Genomic DNA, 24,803 nt, shown 5'->3' with positions numbered 1-24,803 from the left:
GAGCGTAAGAACCTGATAAAGAAGACAATTCTGTCTGTTCTAGTGACGTGGTTCGCATATCAATATTAGTATCCCCGTAAAGGTGAAAGAGGAACTTCTCAACAACGAGCGCGCGCTTTGTACTGGTGGTTCCGGAGTATTTGTACATATATGTCCTGCGCGTTACGCACGATGACCCGACCTCAAGCCACTTGGGGACCGCGCGAACACTTAGTCGTACCAAAGAAAGATTGTACTGGCCTCAAATGCGCAAAGCAATGGATACCTATGTGGCCAGTTGTAGAAGTGCCAGGGCCACAAGCGACCTACCTCAGCTCCTGTCGCTCACCTGCAGCCATTAAAGACCCGCAGTTCCCCTTTTGAAGAAGTCGCATAGATCTGATTGGAACCGTTCCGCGTTCTTGAAGAGGAAACCGGTGGATCACGGTGCGTGCTGACTACCTGTCGCGTTATTGTGCGACGGCAGCCAGGTTTCCCAATTTTTTGCTACATACAACCACACTTCGATACGGGCCGCCTCAGTGATAAGTGACGGTGTTTGCCAATTCATTGCCGATATTTTCCAAGAATCACCGCGTTCGTTTCTCCACAGCTTATCATACGCAAACTTATGGGCTCCCCGAGCGCACAAATGGAACATTGATAAACTTGCTATCAATGTACGTCGCTTGGGACCACAAGAACTTAGATGAAATATTACCGTTCGTGACGTACGCTTTCAACTCTGCGAAGCACGAAACGACCGGATTTAGCCCTTTCTTCCTTCTTTATGGGAGCCCACCTTGTCATACGATGGACAGTATCTTTTCTTTTGTCACCCATTACGGTTTGTCAATTCTATCCATATTATGCTCTCAGGAACGGAGGGAGCCTAAAAGCAGTGAAGAAGAAATTAGGAATTGGCAAGAATGAGATGTATGCGTTAAGCGACAAAGCCGTCAATATCAGTACTAATATGGATGGGATAGTTCAAGTGGCTGAGGAGTTCTATAGAGATTCATACAGTACCATTGGCACCCACGACGATAATGGAAGAGAGAATAGTCTAGTGGAATTCGAAATCCCACAGGTAACGCCAGAAGAAGTAAAGAAATCCTTGGGAGCTATGCAAAGAGGGAAGGCAGCTTGGGAGGATCAGGTAACACCAGATTTGTTGAAGAATGGTGGGCATATTATTCTAGAGAAACTGGCCACCCTGTATACGCAATGCCTCTTGAATTCGAGCATACCGGAATCTTGAAAAAACGCTAAGATATTCCTAATCCATAAGAAAGGGGACGCCAAAGACTTGAAAAATTATAGACTGATCAGCTTACTGTCCGTTGCCTACAAAGTATTTACTAAGGTAATTGCAAATAGAATCAAGAATACCTTAGACTTCTGTTAACCAAAGGACCAGGCAGGATTCCGTAAAGGCTACTCAACATTAGACCATATTTACACTATCAATCAGGTGATAGAAAAATGTGCGGAATATAACCAACCCTTATATATAGCTTTCTTTGATTACGAGAAACCGTTTGATTCAGTCGAAACCTCAGCAATCATGGAGGCATAGCGGAATCAGTGTGTAGACGAGCCGTATGTAAAAATACTGAAAGATATCTATAGCAGCTCCACAGCCACCGTAGTCCTCCATAAAGAAAGCAACAAAATCCCAATAAAAAAAGGCGTCAGGCAGGGAGATACGATCTCTCCAATGCTACTCACTGCGTGTTTACAAGAGGTATTCAGAGACCTGGATTGGGAAGAATTGGGGATAAATATTAATTCAGAATACCTTAGTAACTTGCGATTCGCTGATTATATTGTCTTGCTTAGTAACTCAGGGGACCTACTGCAATGCATGCTCAGACCTGGAGAGGCAAAGCCGAATAGTGGGTCTGAAAATTAATCTACAGAAAACTAAAGTAATGTTTAACAGTCTCAGAAGAGGACAGCAGGTTGCCATTATCCCTCAAGAGAAAAGTTTATAACAGCTGTGTCTTACCAGTACTCACGTACGGGGCAGAAACATGGAGGCTTACGAAAATGGTTCTACTTAAATTGAGGACGACGCAACGAGCTATGGAAAGAAGAATGATAGGTGTAACGTTAAGGGATAACAAAAGAGCAGATTGGGTGAGGGAACAAACGCGAGGTAATTATATCTTAGTTGAAATCAAGAAAAATAAATGGGCATGGGCTGGACACGTAATGAGGAGGAAAGATAGCCGATGGTCATTAAGAGTTACGGAATGGATTCCAAGGGAAGGGAAGCGTAGGAGAGGGCGGCAGAAAGTTAGGCGGGCGGGTAAGATTAAGAAGTTTGCAGGGACAACATGGCCACAATTAGTACATGACCGGGGTAGTTGGAGAAGTATGAGAAAGGCCTTTGCCCTGCAGCGGGCGAAACGAGGCTGATGATGATGATGACGGTTTGTCTATGGGAGACACTGTGTCGTGCAGAAGGGGCTCGTCGACTTGTTCGCTTACGTACATGGGCCGCGCAAGGCCACTCTAAAACACGCTACGACAGTCACCACCAACGTGTTACCTGGGTTACTGGCGACCTCATGTGGCTGTGGACTCCAGCACAAAGACATGGTTTGAGCCAAAAGCTGCTTGCCGACTATGCAAGGTCATTAGTTATCCTCGATCGTCTAAGCGAGGTCAACTACACGATGACACGTCTCGCTTCCAATGTACGCTGTTCACACTAGACTGCGGTGGCGCATGTTGCCCACCTGAAACCATTTACACGCATGAAGCAGTAGTGACCCACCCCGAGGGCTTCGTCTGGGAGAGGAGAAATGTTACAAAGGATCACTGCAAGTGAAACACGCGGAAAGCGAGAGTGGAGAAAGAAAAGAACAATGGTGTTCCTGTGATTTCGACGGTTATCTGTGCGTTGATGATCATTAAAGCCGCCCCTTAACCATCTCCGGAGACATAGACATGCAAATTCCTTTTCTTTCCTTCGTAGCCCAAGCGATTCATCACCCTAATTCCCTCTATTATACTCTTGTACTCTTACAGACCGATCGTAATTAGCAGTGCCTGCAGAAGGAAGCTAATGTTTTCCAGGGACGACGGGAAGTGAGGGATGAAGAGGCACTCAGCCTATTTATCTTTAACGCTGGCCACCATCGCTCGCACCTCGTGGGCTTGTTACCAACTGACGCATCACTAATCACCAGTATAACTTCATGGGCGGTACTGATAAAACGTTGAAGCGGAAATTGATAAACCAGGTACCTTCAACTGAAGCATATAATGTGGGACATTCAACTGGTGCTAAGGACGAATAAGAAACCACATTACTCAAGGTTCGAGAAACTGTACTGCATGCGTACTATGCAAGAACAGAGAAGTCATGCGGGAAATAACTACATTAAATGACATCTCCTAAATGACTTCAGTTGTTTAAGGAGCGTCTCTAACAGCTTTTGGTTTAGGTCACACGTTTGCCTGTTCAGTTGGGGACACATACCAAACCGTACCCTTGCTCGATAATGCTGAAAAATCGTTTTTGTTGCGTGCCTTTAATGACATAGCACTTCGCCGGTTATGATCCCAGACGTTATATGTAATGCAGTACGGAAAATGCGGTGAGTTTTCTTTTTATTTCGGATATTTGCCTTTGACTCCGTGTCCACTTCTCGCTATTAATTACGGTTCACACAAACGCACCGCTACACAAAAAATGACATGTATAAGGTCGCTGAGCCACTTGTGAATATATTATTACGGGAAGGAAAATGGTCGCGAACACTAGTGAAGAATCACGCAGTTCGCGGCCTCATACTCAGCACAAACTCAATGCCTCCGCCCGTATGTCGCACCAAAGATAACAATAACGCTAGAACAACTCGTTTTTTCCACGATGCTGTCTTCCATACGTCGTAGCTGCTCAGGCGAGAAGCGCTCCTTCCACTCCCCCGTCTTGGTGTTTGTGACGAAATTACAGCGCTTGGTGTCTCCTCCGTTCCCCACTCACGACGAGAAGTGAAGGCTCTTCAACTGCTTGTCAACCTACGGGTCGGGATGCCCGCTCAGGTTGAACACCATGACTTTTCTCGTGCTTTCAGCGCTACCCCTTTGGACGATAGCATTCAGTTGCGTATCCACTTCTAAGCCACATACTTTGACCAGGTTCCAGTAACGTAATCCAATAAATTTAGCCAAATGAAGTACCTCGTCTCGTATGTTTCTGTGCAATTCTTCGTACGTGAGATAGAAAAAGTTCGGTTTGCCCTTGAGCAAGTAACCGGCCTATAGGTGCTCGAATTAGCAGCCGTAACCAAGAGAGCCTGAAAGAAAGCCTCCAGAAAGCCATCGAAGGTGCCCTCTTGGAATTGATAGAAGCTGAGTGAAGTCATCTGCAATTCAAAATTCAGAGCGAGAACGTTTGATTAGCACTTTCAACTGCACCTATTTCCCAGCGTACACACTTGATGTACCCAACGATGCCGATTTACTTACTAACACAATTAGCATTTTTAGGATACTTGACCTACTATGTGGAATCCTTACGAAGCAACCTACGCATAGGTTCTACCTCTTCAGCCAGGTGGGGAATAAACTTAGCATAGTATTCAACCAAGCCCAAAAATGAACGCAGCATGCTTGTGTCTGTGGGGGTGGCAGCGTGAACAATGGCATCAACCTTGGCTTGAAGGGGAGCTATTCCTTCCGAGCTGACGCGATGCCCAAGAAATGGTAACTCCGATGCATTAAACACGCATTTCTCATTGAGCTTAAGTCCAGCTTCAGAGATCCGTTGAAGAACTTGCTCCAGATTTCTCAAGTGCTCTTTTTCAGTCTTGCCAAAGATAATGATGTCGTCGAGGTAGCACAGTACCCCTTTGCAGCCTTGCAGGACCGTTGTCATGAGATGTTGAAACGCAGCTGGGGCTGATGCCAGTCCGAAGCACACCCTTTTGAAACGAAAAAGGCCATCGTGCGTAATGAAAGCAGTGAGGTCCCTGCTATCTGGGTGAAGCAGCACCTGGTACTAGGCAGAAGGTAAATCGAGCTTTGAAAAGTGACGTGCTCCATTCAGAGAGTGTAGCAGCTCTTCCGTATTGGGCAAGGGGAAGCTGTCAACTACAGTCGCTTTGTTAGGCTCTCTTAAGTCAACGCAGAGGCGGATACTGTCGTCCTTCTTGCGGACTACAACGATAGGAGAAACCCACTCGGAAGCGTTAACGCTTTCGATGACATCATCAGAAATAAGACGCTCAAGCTGGTCGCTAACCGGCTTGCGCAGAGAAAGTGGCAAACGTCTGAGCTTCTGCACGACTGGAGAGGCTGACGACCTTATTTGACCCTATGCTGAATGCCCTTGGCAAGTCCAAGGCCTGGTGAGAACAAATGGCAAAATTTTGCCCATGGCAAAGCTGGCACACCGAACCTTGGTAGACTTAGTAGGCTGTGCTGTTCCTGTGCCGTTTTAGCTTCTCCTTCTAGCCTGGCATCTGAACCTTCTTCGGCAGCTGTGTGCAGGCAACGTAGTTGTGCACCCACATTATGTAGTTCTAGAGCTTGCACAGCATCCAGACCAAGAAGAGAAGTTCCTCCGGGTGCGACATGAATTGCTATAACGGCCGTTTTTTCCTTGTCTGAGATTCCGGCTTTGAATTTTCCCAGCACAGGAATCTCCCGGCGTTGGAAGTCCAACAAAGTAAGTTTAGAGCTGGTCAATTGTATGCAGTCTTCGAACACGCTTCGGAATTCTTGTTCCAGCATAATTGACAGAGCGGATCCAGTGTCGACCAAGAATTTCACAACGCGCGGTTGCGATTTTGAGTTGATTGGCGTGACTGCCACTTCAATGTAGACACCTGTGGGCTTATCTTTGTAAACAATGAGAATGCTGATGGCGTCTGACGTGCCCTGTTCAGAAACTACTTCGCGGACGCGAGCCGGGCGTCGACCTCGTGCGCTGCGGCCGCTACGGCAGCCTTGCATGAATGACCACGGCGGCCGCATGCGAAGCAGGTCTTAACGCGAGCGCGCCACACAGACGGCTCCCAACCTTCTCTGCCGCAATTACCGCAGACACCTGAAATTCCGCTGTACGGAACAACAGTGGTGGCCGTGTCTGAAGTTGGCGGGAGAGCACAACGAACGCGGGCTTGACTAGGGACGCGGGTGTGATTGTCCCTGAAACGCCGGTTATCTTGTCTGGTCACTTCAAAAGCGTCACGTTGGCGTGGCTGTGTCATGATGCGCTGAATGGGGTTAGCAAAGGCTTCAGACTCGAGCTGAGTTCGATCACGAAGTAGCGCAATTTCGAAGGCATGGTCGAAAGTCAGTGCGTCTCCATCCAATAACAACCGTGACCGTAACTGCAGAGATGCAACGCCAGTGATGAACTGCTCGCACATGTTTTCGTTTGCTTGCTCACCGAAATTGCAAGAGGCAGCCAGTTCTCGAAGCGCGAGGGCGAAGTCAGAGATGGACTCGCCGTGTAGCTGACGGCGTTCGCGGAAGTGGTTGCGTTCCAGCCGAACGTTGCGCGTGTTGGCGAAATGTCGAGCCACTGTCTCGCGGGCCACGTCGTATGCGTCTGGGGAGCTATTCGCTGTGGCGTCGTGCTTGGAGAGCGTGGCTGAAGCAGCTTCGCTCGGCGCAGTTGGCGATGGGAGTGCATCGAAAATGCGTTGTCCTTCCGGCCCCAAGTAGTGTAGCAAAAGAGCTCGGCGGCGGGATGCAGGCAGGTCGGCAGCTCCAGACGCGAGAAGAAAATTCTCGAAGAGGCGTATCCAGTGGGGCCATGGAATGGCTGGAGTGCCCGGGGTAGCGAGGAATAGCGGCGGCGGCGAAAGTGCAGCGGATCCCATCCTCGTCGCCAAATTGTAGTGTTGGTCAGCAGAAGAACGAGACAGATGTCAACCCATATCACACCAGACGCAAGACTCTTTATTCATGGGAGCACCCATATATATACCCCGGCAAAAGTGGTGCCATCTCACTATGGCTTTGATAGTTATGCAACTAAGGGCACCTAGTGTCGCCCTACGACACTACAGAATCCTCAACCGCGACGCGGACCTTACCCCCGCCAGTGGCGCACCTTCGATGACTGCCCAATATGTTTTGCTTGCGGTGGTGCTGGTCACGTGGCGCGCCATTGTCGTCGTGGCATGCTTCCTCTTCAGAACATCCGGCGAGCGCCACCTTTCCCGCTCCGTTTTCCTCTTCGCCTTCCAGCCTTCCTACCTCTTCCTCTTCCCCTGCCCGCCCAACCGCCTCTACTCGCCGCTCACCATCTCCCCGTCGTCGCTCGCTTTCTCCGATGCGGCACCGTCCCGTGTCCACCGAGCAGGACAACTGATGGCCGCAGTTCCCGATGCACGAACTGCTTCCACGTCGCAATGCCCAAGACCTCGTCCCTCTCCAGCCAACGTAATTGAAGTCTCTGTCGAAGGAATCACTGTCCTGGCACTTGTAGATATAGGAGCCGCCGTATCCGTAATTTCCGCCGAATTCTGCCGCACACTACGAAAGGTTTTGACGCCTCTGTCCGACTTCTCCCTTGGAACCACGAACGCTCAGAATATAACGCCTCTCGCTGCATGTACTGCTCGCGTCTTCATTAAAGGTCTACTGTATACCGTTGAATTCGTCGTGCTGCCCACGTGTTACCATGACATCATATTAGGCTGGGACTTCCTCGCAAATAATAACGCCGTTATTGGCTGTTGTCACGCCGAACTCGAACTTTCTGTACTTCCCGACGTCGAGACTATTGAAAACAACACTTCGAGTGTTAGCTGCTTGCTTCTGAAGACAATTCCGTCCCTCCACGCTCTTCCCTGCTTGTGCCTGTGCCGTGCGCCGCTATTTCTGATGCCACTGTTCTCTTTACGCCCTCTGAGCTGTTCATTCGCCGCCGATGTTCTCCGCTGCCCTTTGCTCTACTTACTCTTAGCAATGGCGTCACGAAAATGGTCGTCGACAATCCCACGGCCTGCCCTTTAGCTTTATTTCATGGTGAATGCCCAGGCCTTGTTCAACCGGTCGACACCTTTTGCATCATGGACGCTCCTGCCGTTTCTACTTCTGCGGGCCTTGGCGCACTTACTTGTGACTCTGCGGTTGATCAATCACTCCTCGACGCTTTCCACTGCTCCATCGACGATGGCACGTCATGTTCAGAACGAAGCCAGCTTATTGCTCTCCTGCAGATGTTCAGCGCTTCTGTCGACAGCCATGCTTCCGGTTTGGGCCGCACATCGACCGTTTTTCACCAGATAGATACCGGCAGTCATGCACATTTACGGCAGTGCCCTTGCCGAGTATCCACCTCTGAGCGGCATGTCATTGACCACCAGGTTGCTGACACTCTCAAGCGTGGCGTTGTGCAGCCTTCCAACAGTCCCTGAGCATCACCAGTCGTCCTCGTTAAGAAAAAGGATGGCTCTATTCGATTCTGCGTTGACTACCGGTGTCTGAACTAGATAACGCGCAAGGACGTTTACCCGTTACCACGCATCGACGACGCGCTCGACTGTTTGCAGGAAGCTGAGTTTTTTTCTTCACTGGATTTACGTTCCGGATACTGGCAAGTCCCCTTGGCACCATGTGATCGACCTAAAACAGCATTTGTAACACCTGACGGATTGTGCGAATTCATCGTAATGCATTTCGGCCTGTGTAACGCTCCAGCCACTTTTGAGAGAATGATGGATAGTATTTTACGCGGCCTCAAATGGAACACATGTTTATGCTACCTGGATGGCGTAGTTGTCTGTTCCGCTGACTTCCGAACCCATCTCAGCCGTCTCGAGGAAGTTCTGAAATGCCTTGCTGACGCGGGACTTCAACTTAACTTTAAAAAATGTCGTTTCGGCGCCCGAAAGCTCACTATTCTTGGCCATGTTGTATCGCGAGACGGCGTCCTTCCAGATCCAGCCAAGCTCCGCGCTGTCACCGACTTTCCGCAACCAAATCAGTTAAACGAGCTTCAAAGTTTCCATGGTTTATGCTCATACTTCGGACGTTTCATTCGAAATATCGCTTCCATAAGTGCACCCCTGACAGCCCTTCTAAGTGGTGACAAAGAACTTTCCGTTTGGTCGCCCGCCTGTGATGACGCCTTCACGAAATTACGCCCCCTGCAACAAAAAGCGGGGTTTGATGAATATGTCGTTGCCTACGCGAGCCGATCTCTGACAAAGGCCGAGGCTAACTACTATGTTACAGAGAAAGACTGTTTAGCCATTATTTGGGCCCTTAGAAAATTCCGTCCTTATTTGTATGGTCACCCTTTCGATGTCGTCACTGACCATCACACCCTTTGTTGGCTCTCTACCCTTAAGGACCCATCTGGCCGACTTGCTCGCTGGGCCCTTAAGCTACAGGAATACAACATCCGCGTTCTCTACCGTTCCGGCCGCAAACACACGGATGCTGACGCCCTTTCTCGCTCATCGATCTCCGCTGACTGCGTTTCCCTATCCGCCCTTGAGCCCACAGTTCCATCTCAATCACTTCGCAACATGCCGTCGAAGAACACAAGGATCCCTGGATCACTGCTCTCATCAGCATCCTTTCTGATCCATCCACCTCTTCACCATCTCGCGCTCTTCGCCGCTAGGCTACCCACGTCTGCATGCGCGACGGCCTTCTTTATCGTCGTAATTACCTCTCTGACGGTCGCAAGTGGCTTCTCATGATACCCCGCCATCTCCGTGACCTTATCTGTGACGCTTTCCACGCAGACCCTCAGTGCACACATGCCGGCCTCTTCAAGACCTATGCTCGACTACGCATCCGATTTTATTGGCGCGGCATGTATAACTACGTCAGAAAGTTCATTCGCTCCTGTGCTCAGTGCCAACGCCAAAAATTACCTCCCGGAGAAGTCTACCCGTCACAACGCCTTCCCTGCCCTAGTCGGCACTTTGATCGTGTTGGTATGGACATACATGGACCGCTACACTCCACTCCAGCAGGCAACCGCTGGATTACTGTTGCACTGGATCACTTGACCCGCTATGCTGAAACAGCTGCTCTGCCGACTGACACCACCCGCGACGTTGAATCGTTTCTGTTACGACATTTCGTTCTTCGCCACGGTGCCCCTCGCGAACTTTTGAGCGATAAAGGCCGCGCCTTTCTTTCCGATGCTTTGAAGGCACTACTCGACGAATGCCGAATCGTTCACCGCACCAGTACTGTGTACCATCAGCAAACTAACGGCATGACCGAGCGCTTCAACCGTACTCCTGGCGATATGCTCTCCATGTGCGTCGCCTCTGATCATTCAAACTGGGACCAAGTTCTCCCTTTCGTGACGTATGCGTACAATACTGCCGCCCAAGCAACTACTGGTTTTTCCCCTTACTTTCTCCTATACGGACGAGAACCTTCTACTACGCTCGATACCATTCTGTCATATACACTTGACGCGTCCGAAAGTACTCAGCTATCTGAAGCTGCTCATCATGCCGAGGAATGCCGCCAGCTTGCCCGCTCTTTTTCGACCGAGGACCAGTGGCAGCACCAATCCCGTCAACCTGCCGGCCGTTCTGCACCAACTTTTTTGCCTGGCTCTCTCGTATGGCTTCGGGTACCCGCTACTACACCCGGCCTCTCCTCAAAACTTGTCGCAAAGTACCTAGGACCCTACCGCGTTCTGGAGCAAACGTCCTCCGTCAATTACATCGTAGAGCCCCTCACGCCATCGACGGACTTCCGCCATCGCGGCCGCGAACTTGTCCACGTCTCTCGCATTAAGCCGTACTATGACCCAATAGTAGTCTCTTCGCATTAAGCCGCCAGGATGGCGCCTTTTTCTGCGGAGGGCGATTGTAACGAAGAAGAGTAGCCTGCCCGCACCACAGCACCATCGCTACCGGCATGAGCTCGTGGTTGCTGTCTTTCGCCGAACGCTTGTCACGGCTACCCATTCGCACCCGCTGCTAATAAATCTCTTAGCACTTCATTTGCTTATGTTTTTTTGCGTGTCCTACAAGCCCGTTGGCCATACCTCTTGGTGCATCAATTGCACAAAAAAGGCAGTAGCATTGGCTTTTTCCGGTTACCATGCGACAAGTGGCAAGAAACGTGAGTGCTGGCAATGCGCTGCAACAAATAGAGCTGTTTGATGCCAACAGAATCTGCATAGTCACTCACGCTTTTCTCGAAATATCGAACTCAGCGGCAGCTGTTTGGGCAATGTGCTGCTGCTTTCATGATCAATGACGTTATTCTAAATCCCAAACACTGGAAAGAACTGCCGGAGCAAGTGCAGCCACGTTCACATTTAGGTTGTGAAAGCAGCGCATGACATTTGGGTAGCTCTTGATATATCGTATTAGAATATTACAAAGTATGTGAATGGCGGTTCGCTACTGCAGCATCAACAATTTAAACTTCCTGCCGACTGATGCCCCTGTCACACAGACCCTTTTGATTCGGGCAGGGTGAGATCTAGGCAGTGTTGCGATCGGCCGTTCGCACTGCGACAACCTCCGGTCACGGCCCGCGCGATTATAAGGAACGGGCCCATGGCCTCGTAAAAATGGTTCTCAAAATGGATGATTTATGACCAGCATGGGAGTACCTCGTTCAGCAGAGGTTTGAACAATGAGCGTGGATGCGGCCATCACTTGTCAGTCGCACAAATTTGCATGTCCAAGCCGGAGACGCGGTCAGTGCAATGATACGGCCATCACCTGCAAGCTGCCCAAATTGGCATGTCCACGCCAGGGACGGACTCAGTGTACGATCGTAGTCAGCGTAGGTTCCGCTCCTGTCCCTGCTTGTGTCCAGTGATGCGCGTGTGTTATCGACCAAGTTACTCTTTTAGGGAAAGGGCAATCGAACTCCAGGTTGGTTCGACCTGATGTCATTTGTCTCCTGACGCCGGATTGGGAGCAGTGACTGAACAGTGATCACGCTAGGCATAAAAGGAGCAACGGACGGCGGCAGTGATCGGCTGCTACAACTTCTTCAAGACATTTTTTTATTACATTGAATTTTCTTGTACATATGTAAGTATAAACGTGTTTGTCAAACCTCCTGAAAATCTCCCCCAGCCTCACGTTCCCTTACTGCTCCAAGATGAAAGTAGATTCCACATCTTCAAGCCCCGAATCTCAACAGTAGGGTGCTGCAACACGGGCATTTCCGATCACTATTTTGCTCGATCGTAATCCATTCAATCGTCATCGAGCTTCCTTAACGCGGCCGTAGATCTCCATCGTCTGCACCCTCAATGCTCAGTGAGCTGAACCAGATGTCCACACATATCCGTCCTTGGAAAGGCCAGTGTCTTAAGCAAGAGGTACGATTTTAATGCTGAGGTAGTGCATGGTCCAGATGCGTTCACGAGGCAAATTCACATTTCACCAAATAGCACGCTCGGCCAACACTTCGAATCATTTTTCTAGCTATCTATGAGGTAGGGATTTCGGTTTGAGGTAAGAATTAGGATAGCGCTCGCTACAGGTGAAGAGCGTCTCGACATACCACTAACGGTCAGATTCGGGCAGCGAGCTGACTTATTGAGATAAATCAATCGTGGCAGATACCATGGTAGCCATGGCGTGCGGGAAACGTTTTTTTCCGCCGGCCATTTGCACACGTCTTGCATTTCACTTTGCACATGGCCCACAATGGCACACTGCTAGAAAGATACAGTCCATTGCTGTTTTTCTGTAAAGCAAACGGGATATCCAAACAGTTAGCCACGTACCTGTTTCGTGCGGTGTACCCAATCCCAGATTAGTCGTCGGCTAACAAGTCGGCTGCTTCGTTAGATGTCAGATTTCTCGCAACAGCGCGCATCTCCCGGATGACAAGAAACGGCTGCTGCGCACTTTGTGATTCGAAGGAACCTTAGGGCACTGTTTTATGCTCTAAGGATTTCAACATAGTAATATCTAATTTGCCCAGCCTACTGCCTACGCCAATTCAAATATCATTGTATGCATGAACTAGGCATATAGGCAAAACGAAAAGGCAGCTGAGTGTGGCGAAACCATGAGAAAAGGGAGAAAGTCAGTAGTCGCTTCTTTTTGCCAGTCGTCAGCAAGTCGCCCTTGTTATTAGCTACTGTGACGCACTAAAGTGCGTCACAGTAGGGCGTTGACGTATCAAAATTGACGCCTCTGAATACAAATGCGATGCCGGAGTGCCAATCAGATGATGAATATTTCGGAACAGAAGCACTCCAGGGTTGCTGTGAAGGATGCCCCGAGTTTCTAGCTCGCCTGAGTTTGCTCGACGGCAGTCAGCGAATAAACATAGCGTGGAATGTGCGAAAGCAACAGACAACAAAATGTCGAGTTAAAGCCATGTATGGAAGCACGAGCACACCCTGCACATGACACATTTTCGTTACAGACACAGACGAATGGGGAATTTGACGCTGCAGTGCCAATTTCAGCTATCAGAATAACGCAATTACGTGACCATCCCTCTATCTACTCGTATGAAAAAATCAGCTCAAGCCACTTGCCACGTCTTTCTGGGGAACCTCCCGGACGTGTCTCATCTTTCGAACATTGTCTATACACCGTCCAATGCGAACAGTGCAGACGTGGGGCATTCTCACGGCAGCCGATTCTCTTTTTTGGAATGCGGTAAGGATTATATGTACACTCCATGCGCGTTTCATGCGGCGGTGTCGCCATGAAGTTCTTTATAAAGTCCAAGGGGGATAAAATCATGGCCGCGCACCGCATGCTGTATGTGCGAGTGAAAGCTTGCGAGGATGAGCCGGCGAACGCGGTTAAATCTCGCGCGTTCAAGAAAGGGAACGCGGGTTGAAGCGTACCCTCTTCTGTCATGCGCGAGGCACGGAGGTGAAACGAGGGAAGGTGGCGGGGGCGTTCTTCTGCGGTGGCTGCTCCATAGGAGAGGCCGTGCAAGGCAACTTATCTTGAAAGCGATCTACGGCCAGAACAAAGTGTGCGCCCGTGAGGGCTTCATTTTCGAAGCGATCTGCGATGCTTGCAGAGTCCGCGTAGTGCCGCCAGGTTTGTATGCGAAGAATTCCTGTTTCCTTCGATTGAAGCCACAGGTGCAAGAAGGTAGAATCACTCGTTGCTGCTGCCGCGATTGCTCACTCCAGCGTTTTCCCAGCTAGTTTCCGCAGTCATCGAGCGTGATGTTATCACGTTTACATGTTTACACGGCCAATAAAACTACTATCCTTACTTCGTACCGCTCACTACTTATGTGCTAATCGATGCTCCGCCTTTTGGACGAAACAGTGCCTTTATTTTATAGCTTACTTGCAGAGGTAATGTACAGGGTGGAACGATAAACAAATGAGGGAAGGCATGGATGGTTCGACCATATAAGTCGTTCTTTTAGGCCCCCCATGAAGTAAGGCCCAAGTGATGATAGCCCAACAGGGAATCTAGATAATCGAATGAAACAAGAGGTGTGGCGGTGGTTCAATTGCAGGCGCAAATAAAGTTTGTTCCAATCCAATCATGTCTCGACACCTTTCGCTTGTTCATTTCAGAGCGTCGCGCTAGCTCCCAGAGATACCGAACTTTGCCGAACTCGGGGCTTCCTGCACAGTACCCCAGAAAAATAAAGCAAACTGAAGTTATCTTCAAATAGTATAGCCTTAATGTTTCAAATATACACATATAGCACAATCGGGACAGCTAGAAAGTTAAATAAGAAGTTTTGTTAATTTCGCATATGGTGACTCTAATTTTTCCCAAAAAATAGTGTCCACCAAACGTAGAAACCCTCTGTACAAGCAACTATTGCATAGATAGCATAGAATCTTAACTAAAAATGACATTAGTTCAAGTTTGGAGAGCCTGTAGAAAGTCCCCAACCTGAGCAGCAGCGTGCTCGCTTCATTGACCGGTTGAAGATTTTGACAGGTGTCCTCTACCATCAACCCAATCGCTTCAACCATGACCATGCCCTGATAACCAGAACTGTGCCGTCAGCGCCATTCAGATTTTTTCACAGCAAAGCTGTATGTGGCTAGCCATCCGTCCGTCCATCCGTCCAGCCATCGGTCGCCTGTACGCCGAAAACTCCACTAGCGCAACCCCATGCGCATGCGCGAAAACAAAATGAGAGAATGAGAAGCACGCAATTTGCCAACCCCCGCTAGATTGCACAAGGCCTGTTTATGATGTCGGGCTACATGGGCCAAAATTACAATCGACATGGGTGGCGTGATGAAGGCGGCGACGTCAAAATTACGGTTGGCTACACGGCAGCATCTCCATTAGATTCTCTGGCAGTCGGGCCAGGTAACATGACGGCATGGGTCGGAGTGAAAACGACTTGCGCTATGGAGGTGGTGGTGGATTAACTGCGCCAGTAGTGACGTTGTTGCTCTCCGTCGCAACCGAACGCGAAGGCAGCGGTTTTTCTCCGGGCCCGAAATGGGTGGGCTACGCGTCATACGTACTTCTTAGGTGAAGGCAGCTTTCGATCAACAGCGTCGTTAGCATAACAGAGAACGAGGTTGTCTACGCCATGACGATGCTGCAGCCCAGGCCCAAGAACAGGCTCGTGCAGCCGAGCAGAAGCAGCAACTGCATACCGAGGATCCGGCAGCCTACCAAGACGTCGTTCATTGAACTATCGTGGATTACCGAGCGATGAACACAGAAGCCAGAAGTTTCAGCTTCGTTGGTTAACGAACTGAACGGAGTGTTCGGGCGGGGATTTTTTAGGAGAAACTGAAGTTGGTAGACTACTTGTGAGCAATATTAGCAAGCTTAAACTTCTGAGGCCATGGTTTGTATTCTCAATTCGTCAGAATTTCTATGCCTACCAAGTGAGGAAACATGTCCATCCGTCATGTAAAAGGAATAGGTAGGAAGAATTCATTCTGTAAAACGACAAAAATTTTGCAGGAAAAAACATTAATGCCGAAAATCCTCTGGCAGTTCTCTGAGTATGTGCAAGCCTTGTGCCGCTATCTCTTCTCCACGCCGTCCGGTGTCATTAACAATGTTAGGAACTTGATCTGACCAGTATATAACCTTATCGACCCTCACCGGCTGTTCGCTTATCATGTTCCATAGATAAAATGATATAACACTTTAACTAAGGTATAGTTTATTACGGCACTCGAACCAGCGAACATTGGTGTTTATTAAGATAAAGTTAAGTAGGCATATTTAATTGAGATATAGTAAACTAGGGCACTCGAACCCTCAACCTTGGGTAGGAGTCCAGCCCGAGGCCTTCCGTGGCAGTTAAGGTGAATTAGCATTAAATTACCGAAGTTGTTGCAAAAGCACCACTATATTTGCTGAGAGGCTATGCAGCGCTTTACTGGTGGCTCGGATAATTGTTTTCAGCTCGTTCTCTATTGAGACGTGTGCTGTTTAGCGTGTTGTGCGGCCGATTCCATTGAACACATGCCCTATTCGCTTCCTTTTAGTGAACGCTTGTAGCCACTGCTTTACTTGAGTATGAGCCATTGCTTAATGGGGTAAGAGGCATTCGTAGTCTTAGGTGACGGACAAATTTCTCGTTCGGTACGGATAGAAATGTTTACGCATTAAAGCGCTAGTGGTGCTGAGTTTTGCACCTACGGCTCGATGCTTGGAAGGCGGGTATCATAGCCACTGGGCTGAATACCCACGCGTGCAGAAGGTGAATATATCTGAATGTATCGGAACCATATGCATGTGTTGTACCGGTGGTGCAAAAAAATCTCCAAGGGCAACAGTTTCTCTGCAGCCTTCGTTGAAATATTTGGTGATGTTTGAATGAAAGCGATACCTAGGACCACATGTTGGGAGGACTTGGATCATTGGAGATATCAAGAAAATTCCGACTTTGCGAAAATTTAATGCCCGACACGTTACTTTCCACATGCGTTTCGGGGGTCGCCGGATGCGCCGTCCGTTGGCGAGTTTTTTCATCGACCACAATGCCACCGATCTCTGAGGCCTCATGCACTTCGCGTCGCACAACACTGGCAGGTAAGCAGTTAATGAGTTGATAAGGATGATAATCAGTGATGAGGGGTTATCTTGGTCTCATTACAGTTGATTATGCTTTGACGCGGAGGGATAAGCTTATAAGGAGGGATACGCGTATAAGCGCATATAATTGTCGGAAAAATATTGATGAGATTGATAAGGACCAATAAGGGCTGACAGGGGTGACATCGAGTCCGATAAGGGCCAATAGTAGTTGATAAGGTTCTGATAACATGCGATAAGGTTGATAAAGACTGATAAGGATTTATGAGATAGAGCGTAAAAACACTTCTAAAAATTCTCGGACTGACGTCACATTTCACGGGGAGGTTCCTGTAAAAGTATTAATGCCGTTGAATAAGAAATTAGGTTAATTTCAGTCTGGGTGCGAGGCGAGCATGCTTCCTCGATGCTAAGGCGGATCCACGGCATTGCCTGACTAAGGCTGTGCGTGGTGCTTGCGTCATTACACACGTCACGTAGCAGCCATCTGGCTGAGTAAACGCGTGACCTAGCGTGTGCGTCGTTGGGGCCATGACGATGCAGGCTTTAGGGAGGTTGCCACTTCAGTAGTCTGGTATTACCTCAATACTCATACAATATTTATTGAATAGTATAACAACATTGATTGGTAGCATTTATGAGTAATTAATGTGAATTCAAATGAATTAGGGTGCATTTTGTTGTAGAACAGTGAAGTAAAGCGAATTAAAATGAGAACGCGTTAGAGGGAGGGTAGTTTGGGTTGAGTAATAGGAATTAAGGTTAATTAAGGTACATTTAAATGACATTCACATCACGTAAGCATAGCAAAGTGACTGTCAACATTATTTATGTTATTGCGATTTCGAAAGAACGCTGCGAGTTGTATATACGAGGCACCGTCATACGCAGTCTCAAAAAGAAAAAGAAAATTGAACCAGCGACGAGCAGTGCGGGTAGCGTTGGCATCACTGTTATGAAAATGCTCGTCTTCTTTACAATTTGCCCTCACATTAATCACGGCGGCTTGGCTGGAAAAAGTAAGAGGGCCATGGTTGAGCGGGGAAAGCTTGAGATGCTATACGCGAGTAAGCCCGTAGACATCCACGTGGACATGCAGTGTTGTATGCGAATGTTACAAATAGACTTCCAAATTCCAAATGACATCGAATTACCATTATCGGTTGCCACGTACGTCGCCAGCTGATCGGCGAGGGTTGAGCTGAACCATTTGGCAAGTTGGTTAGTGGGAAGATGATATGCTATGCTCGTTCTAAGGATAATGTGGTATGCGTAAATTAAAGCTTCAGCGACTTCTGAACCGAAAGCACGCTTTCCCTTGGTGAGAAGTTCTCAAAACGCTACGATGAAAGGTGAAGTGATGCAGGACGAAACAAGCGACGTCCTGCACTGCAGACGCTCATTCAAATGCCACACAGAACAGCGCAGTTCATGCAGGAAAAAACAATAAAGATATCTGCGCTTGCTGTGCGACCGGAGTATGAGCGGCTCACTGTATAACGGAATCCTATTTACAGAACCCGCCATTATGCAACCCCTTTTGTTAGGCGGTCTTTTTTCTTTAGTACAATATTCGACTGCTCAGCGCCCACTTTTATTTTGTTCTTTGTTTTTTTTTCTGTTTCGTATGGCTGCCGGATTTTCTGATAACACGTGAACCGTAAATACGTTTGTTTGCGGCTTGTGTGGGCAGCCTCCTAGCCACAATTGGGAACCTTGTATTGTGTCGTTAACCACGCACGGTGCTAGTTCGAGTCTTTACTAAAATTGCTGTGTGTGCTTGAAATATCACCGATACCGGTGCCCGTGCATACCCTTTCCATCATTTAAAGGTTTGCCTTGTGCAATATATATGTCTGCGTGGCGTCACTTGAAAGTATATAGTATTCACACTTGTACGTGTGCTCTAAGGTGGTGGTGACGCTCTTGCTACAGGAGGGGTTAGCTTGCAAGCCCTGACTAGCCACTGCTCTGCATCCAAGCGCGAAGGAGACGTCATTGCTTCAAGTGATGACGTTTATCGTAGAACATGATACGAATACCTTGCTGCTGGCCTAAAGTTCGAATAGCAAGAAAAAGAACAAAGTTTCATGGCAAGGCAGACACGAAGAATCACATCTGCGGAACAAAGCTGTATCACGAGGCCCACGCTGTCATTTACAATAATATTGATCGTCTGGCTGCCTTGCTGACGTTCGGATTTTCTTGCGTTGACGTCAACTGCTCTGCATACCTTGTGTGACGTAGAGACTGCTTAGGTTTGCTGCTTTGAATGCGTCGGTGCGTTTTAAATCCTACATGACACTTGACAAATGGGCTTGTAGGAGCGAACTTTCTTGGCAGGAAAGCAATAGTTCCTTCCTACTACCGAATCATTAAACAACGCTATATGTGCTTACACTCCCGGGTTCAGCATGGCTGCTGGCTGTATCGCTCGGTATCTCGAGTGTATATGTGCTAGCGGATAGCATACAAAGTTTGCATGTAAGCCCAATCCTAGTTCCAGCGAACGGGCTTTGTTACCCGCGTCTGCTGTCCAACTAATTCTAGGACGAGAATGCGCACCGCTTTCTTCTGTGATAAAAAAATACCTTCCTGCATAACCCCTGAACGCACAATATTGGCTCATAGAGCACACCTAACTTCTTATTGAATAACAGATTATATTTCAGAGATTGTTTGATTGATTTGATACTTGATTTACCCATTCGGTATGGCTGCCCATGGCTCATTCTTGTTTAATCCTCCAGATTAGGTAAGTCGTATACTGTGAGACAAGTAGTACATACTTCTCAAATGTAGGAAGATCTGTGTTATATTTGGTGGAACAACGTGATCATTTCATTAGTTTGCACGATGAGCCGAACAAAACCAAACACAATTCCACCTATTTGCACTATTTGGAAAGCATTTAATTACCGCTTCACTAAAGGCTCGTTTCCCATGTATTCCAACTTGTGTTTTCAATATGCCTAATTTTTTTTTTCATATTTTCCGCAAGAAATTAGCAGAAGTGCTCGATCAAAGATTGTTTATAAATGTGTGCGATGGGGCTACTTATCTCCGTGTGCGCGACCTGGAAGGTTCCGTAAAGCATTGAAAGGAAAATGCTATACTTGTACGAAATATTCGTCATGGAAAAAAAATTATCTGCTCCATGCGTATCATTACACATATGATAGCTATAGTATAGATATGAGCATGTACAAAACAGCGGTTGGTTTCGTTCCACCAGAAAAACCTATTTTAGGCTTATCCTTGTGCAAAAAAAAAAAAATTGGGGGGTGCCTAGGCTTCGTCTTTAGGAGTGAAGCGTGATAGCACCCAAAATCTCTGACTGCTTCTCACACTTTCGGGCAACCGCAGCTTTCTTGCGCATGCGCAGAGGTGAGCACCACCAGGATAGTGTGGTTGCAAAGAACCGAGCGGTCTACGCTGCTCTAGGAATGGTAGAAATGCTCAATGAGGGTCGCGTTTCTGTTTCTGCGTGGCAAAATTGTGTCGTCGGTATATTCAAATTAGAATCCGACGCTATCCTGTCTGTAGGTTGTGCTTAGGTTTTGCTTTGCGATTTTCCTGACGTATTCTACTAAGAACATTCAATAGGTTCAGCAGCGTACGCCTCCGTGCAACGCGGTGGGCCTGCGTGGTTGTGGTTCGGAATGATTTTCCGCGTAACGAAGTCCGACGGCAAAACTAGATTTTTGGGCGCATGGAGTCTTAGCGCTGTCGCGTTAGCAACGCACTCATCCCCTGTTTGTGTGCGTGTGTGCTGGTTACCTGTGACTCCAAACACTTCTTTACTAAAACCTAAAATTATTACCATGAATTCATGTTGTTGAAACACTTACCTTGTTCTGTATTATTACTGACGTCAAACAAGACGGATACCATTTACTATCTTCTGTATTAATACTGACGTCATACAAGACGCTGATTACGTGACCGATACTGATGCTCTTTGATACCATCGCTTTATTACGCCGGATTTTCTACCTCATGAGACATGCCCTGTGTTTAAGCGACCCCATTTAAAATTTTAAAGCTTGCATGTGGCTCATAGCGCAGTTCTAGCTCTTACTTGCACAAAACAGTTGAATACATAATCAAATAGTTTACAAACATTCACTCATTAACTTTCTAACTAATTAAGTATGGCAGATATTGCAATTTACAAATTCTAGCCGTGGAGTTCGGAAAGCGGATCCAATTGGAACTTATTTTCAAGATGTCACCATTATCGAGATATTAATTCCCGAACATTGCGGAGATATACAGTGTCGTTCCAGTTACTTTCTTAACAAAACTTCGTTAAGTACACTCAAGCACAAAAGTAAATGGTGCGTCAATGCATTTATCCGCAAATTCCGTGAATTATTATCTGGAAACTGGTGTCGTCCTGAGAATTAGTTCCAAATGGATCCGCCTTGCGAACTCCATAGCTGCAATTTGCAATTTGCAATATTGGGAAATGAGTAATTAGCTGAACAGTAATTAGCAAAATTTTCGTTAATTCTGAGATTATGCATTTCAATTTTTTTCATGCAAGTAATGTCCGCCGTTCCGAGTAGACCCCCTCATCAACGAGAATTGGGATATCTCCCATGGTGAACCTTCAAGAATTTTTGAAAGTGTTCGCTGAAGCACCATGTATAATACTTTTGCATGAAAGAGCGTGCGAATCTTCAAAATATCCTTGATTATATCTCTTAAATTGCAATTTTATGTAGCTAAGGTAAAGAATCGGACGAGAACCTGCGTATTCAGATTGGTATGGCCGATGGCCTGTAGCTAAGGTAGTGCGATACTTCTCTCTATATATCTTTCAATAGCTCGCACATGTCACTTCACTATTGCTTAACATTGATTCGGAAGAATTAATCTTTGATTACAGACTAGCCTAATCACAGTAACTCCCCCAATCGATACATTAATTCCCCACAAAATTTATTCCCTTGTGAGTTTCAAATAGGTTTTACCTACATATCATTCCCTTTTCTGTCGAAACATTAAGACATTTTATTGACAGCAAATCTTACGTTCACAAAATGCCTTGACAATGTATCGCTAAAACGCTTGATCACAACAAAGTGCAACAACACGCGCGAGATCTAAATTCGGCGCCCGGTTCCACTTTAGCTGCCCTCGCTCCTCTTCCCCTTTCAGTGCTCGATGCTCGTCTTTTGTTGTTGTTCATTCGTACGCACATTACGGCCACTTCCCTAGGAAATGTGTCCTTGTGTCCCCAACGCGGCAGACGACTGACTCCATAAGCAAACATTGGGTCCTGTGGAGGCATATATGAGAACGCCTTAGGACTAAGTATGACTAATAAATTTATGGTTACGACTGTATATAGTCAGTACTAAAGACCTGTTAAGACAAATTAGGATTAAAAAGGCTAATAAGATTAATTACAAAGAAATCAATTAGGCCTTCGAAAGACATTAAGAGTAGCGAAGGATAAGAAGGCCTAATGGAAATTAATTAGGTAAATAATTATTTGTTGAAGTTCAATTTTCCATTCACTAATTGTTGACCCCAATCAATATTAAAACTAAGGCGAGGTAACATTATGTGAGCCTAAGGTCGTTTTATAATACAGACTCGTTAAGGCTATTCAGGATTTTTTAGGTGTAACTGAGCTGATTTAAGCATAATTTCAAATTGATAACAATTCATTTATTTAGGTAGTTCAGGAATAATTATCGGCAATTAGGATGACCTACGCCAAATCACGGTTATTCCATTTACACAATTAAGCCTTATCCGAAGAATAAGGGTAATGAAATGTGGTTCTTATGACATAACCTAATACAATTCACATTATTTACGTTTAGAGCAATTTAGCCGAACGAGAATAATTTCGACTAGTGACGCTTGCCATTTAGGTAACTGCAACAAATCATTCCAATACTTGCAGTACATTGCGTCACCTTCGACACAATGAGCCGCGGTGCGCCTAGTTCGGCCACCCAATCAGCCATTCGTTGCAAGTGCATGATGAGCGACATTACATAATGCTGACGCATTGTCTGCCAAGCCCTGCTCGGTAACTTCTGCAGTAATTTTGTCTCCGTGCGCTGCAACGCCAGGAGAAAACGGGGGACAGGGCATGATACCGGCGGTGACTTGATGGGCGTCGGGGCAGTGGCTCTGAATGGAGTAGAAAGGGGGAGGGGAGCTGGGGGCGGTGGTGACAGCAGTAGCTCTGAAGGTAGCAGAAGAGGGGAATATAGAATCGCGTAATACGGTGACTAACGTTATTGGCGCCATTTCTGACAGTGGTGCATGTATGCGGTTTTTTTGGAAAGAACCTTTGCGTGAGTCCAAGCGGGCCAATTAGGATTCGGTCATGGTTACCGCCGCTATCGAGGGCCGCCTATAAGGGGGCTCCTCCGTCAAAATAAAGAGGTGCAGGTTATATGCAGGAATTTATACACGAATTAACAGAGAGTGTAGCGGCTAATTCAGTTGTTTCGGCGTAGCGTGTCAGATGTTTGACAGCAACTATTATCCGTCGATTTCCGTTCGGTGACATGGGAAGCGGGTTATAGAAGATAACGCGGACACGGTCAAATGGTTTCGCAGTGCAGGGAAGCGGTTGTAAGTTACCGAGTGCGCATAGAGGTGGTTATTTATGGCGGTAGCCGTCAGAGTAGCAGAAAACAAACTTACGAATAAATTTGCACGTATTGTACGAGTATAGTAGCAATGGCCAATTTGTTCGTATGTCTCAGAAACTCTGGCTTGGACATATAGCGGATTGTTGTGAAAAGAGGCGAAGATTTGTGATAGTAAGGTCCTTGTAATCGCTACCAACCATCAGCAATGTCGGAATTTTAGTGTAGCAGGGGAGAAATGTGATCGCGAATGCCCAAATGTTGAGCTTGGCGCTGAAGTGAACGCCAGACAGGAGGACTATTTAAGCGAGGGAGGAAATCTAAATGATACGGGATATCAGGTCAGCGCACTGTAGATGTCAAGAGGTGACAGCGGTTGGTTTTACAAATGGTTGCGTATGCACTAGGATGGTGCAGACAATCGGGACAAGTCGTCTGCGTCAATGTACATCAGCACGTAGCGGTAGACGACGCGAATGCAATCCTGTATAACGGAGGGTACATGGTGACTAGGTCGAACGGGTGGCTATACAAGTACGGGCGGAACGTTCCAAGCTCCCAGACGAGCACCAAACGCTCTTTTTCGATCACACTGTAATTGGTTTCGGCGTTCGTCAGTGTACAACTCACATAAGCAAAGACGTATTCGGAGTAGCCGGGCTTCCATTGTACTAGAACGAAACAAAGGCCAACACCCGCCGATTTCTGCATGCACTTCAGTACCGGCTGCCGCGTCAAACTGCTGAACAAAGACTCCAAAGTGAAAAGACGACGCAGTGTTGTAAACATGTCGCCGCATGCAGGAGAGCGGGTAGAGTGGTGCACGCCGAAGAAGCTGTGTCAGTGACGACATGATCGATGTGGAATTGCGAACCAATAGTTGAAAATTTGAGCAAAGTACAACGTGACTACGAAGTTCCTTCATTGTAGCAGGCTTATTTAGCTCCGCGACCGCACGAAGTTTGCCAGGGTAGGGAAGGCCGCCGTGCTTGGAAACGATGTGACCTAAGATGTCCAGCTCCAGTGCGGAGAAGAGAGGCTTTCTGAGGTTGGCTAAAGGACATTGTTGGTTAGACATGTAAAGACATGGTTAGATGAGTCCGTCACGTGGCCGGAATTACTCTTCTGCAACCTACAGCATCAAACCGCCAAAGGAACGGTCATCCGTCACAGTTCGGCCTCAGTTTATTACGTATTCATTATGTATTGCCCACCGTTAGGAAACAAACTGATCACAACCGCTTCTAAATTTCCTGCA

At 47.4% G+C, this 24,803-nt stretch overlaps 1 protein-coding gene across 1 annotated transcript in view; it reads right to left on the bottom strand.

Annotated features, from left to right (window-relative positions):
- The window catches only part of LOC135911727 (amine sulfotransferase-like), a 32,155-nt gene extending 19,190 nt beyond the window's left edge, over window positions 1–12,965 (bottom strand). Inside the window, exon 1 of the mRNA XM_065444076.2 lies at window positions 12,692–12,965. The gene's annotated coding sequence lies outside the window, so the exon portion shown is untranslated. The remainder of the gene's footprint in view (window positions 1–12,691) is intronic.
- Window positions 12,966–24,803: the final 11,838 nt, after the last annotated feature.

This window comes from Dermacentor albipictus, chromosome 5 (assembly GCF_038994185.2).
Source record: "Dermacentor albipictus isolate Rhodes 1998 colony chromosome 5, USDA_Dalb.pri_finalv2, whole genome shotgun sequence".
NCBI classification, from domain to species: Eukaryota; Metazoa; Arthropoda; class Arachnida; order Ixodida; family Ixodidae; genus Dermacentor; species Dermacentor albipictus.
The sequence above is the reverse complement of the archived record's forward strand: the minus strand, read 5'-3'. Positions and strand labels throughout refer to the sequence as shown.